Genomic DNA, 1561 nt, shown 5'->3' on the forward strand with positions numbered 1-1561 from the left:
TCCAACGACAGTCGCAGCTGCAGTGCTCTGGGCTAGGAAAACAGGTGGCCAGGGAGTAGGGCTGGCTTTTAAAGATGGCTGCTGGCTACCGAGAGGTGTGATCAGAGCCTCCAGCTCCCCCTGACTGCTACAGGGGACCAGTTCAGTGCCAGGAGCAGCAAATCTGTTTCTAAATGTGCGCATGTGTAGATGCCTGCCCAGGGTGGATTTACTCCAAAGTAAATTACTCTGGACTAAACTCATCCAGTAGCACATTTGCACATGGAGATGCACCCAGAATTTACTACATTATGCTATAAAATTGAGGGTAATGAACCAATTTACAATACGACCTCTGAGAAACGGTACCCGTGATGTGATGCTAATCTGTTAGGCTAGGTACAGACATTCAAAAAACTCTGAGGTGGTATCAATCTGAGTTAAGGAAACCAAAGTAAAATAATCTGCTGAGTGGAAGGACAAAATGGCTAAATTCCTCCAGAAATGTGAAGGACAACTGAAGAAAGTTTAAGCACAGAATTTCACTGAAAGCAAAGGTGTGACAGCAGGAAGAAAGAGAGTTAAATGTAGCCTTATTTCTGACAATAGCTGGTTCTGAAACACTTGATATTGTAATAGTTTTCATTGAACACAGGAAGCTGGCTATGACACTGTAATAAGAAATTTGCAGAAAACTGCACTCCATTGAAAAGTGAAACATATGAGTAAAATGATTTTAAACAGAGCATACAAAAGGTGAAAAAGTAGACGTATTAATGATCTAAGCCAATCTTGCAATTTTGGGAACCTGAGTTCCAGATAAGAGACCAGATGGTGATTGGGATCTCAGCCAAACAGTCTGGGAAAGACAACAGCAGTCCTAAACCTAACCTTTAACAAAGCAGTTAGACTTTACCAAGCAAAGGAAGTCAAATGGAAATTTCTAGAGGTCTCACAGTGTTCTTACTTTGTGGACATGATAGAAATCCAAAATACAGGGTGTGGGGGGAGTGTCATAAGTCAAAAACACACAAGGGGTTCAAAGTCAAAGTGTGAGGGACCATAATCAACAGCACAAGCTGTGGAAAATATCATCAGCTAAAAAAATGCTCAGCATTTGGGAAAAGACACAGGAGTGGATTGCACTGATTTGCAATAATTTGCAAACATCATGAGTGTGCAGTACAGATAAAGGATGATAACAGCATCTCTACCTCAGAGGAACTCTGCATAGGATCGATGGTAAGCATGCCACAGAAGAGAAATAAATTATCAATCTAAAAAAATGCAATATTTATTATTTTTCTGTTGAAGAAAGGTTCACAAACCAAAGTAATACAAGAAACGGTGATGTTGGCACAGACTAAAAAAAGCCAAAACTCAATCAATAAATAAAGGCAAACAAGTAAAAGGCAGAAATTACACTGGTAAGCTTATCCCCCAAAATAAAGTACACGGAGCAAGCATATCAGTAAATAAATTGGAAAAGATAAAATTCATAGATTCATAGATTCATAGATGCTAGGGTCGGAAGGGACCTCAATAGATCATTGAGTCCGACCCCCTGCATAAGCAGGAAAGA

The sequence above is a fragment of the Crocodylus porosus genome, unplaced genomic scaffold, assembly GCF_001723895.1.
Source record: "Crocodylus porosus isolate Cpor-Errol unplaced genomic scaffold, CroPor_comp1, whole genome shotgun sequence".
In the NCBI taxonomy this organism is placed as follows: domain Eukaryota; kingdom Metazoa; phylum Chordata; order Crocodylia; family Crocodylidae; genus Crocodylus; species Crocodylus porosus.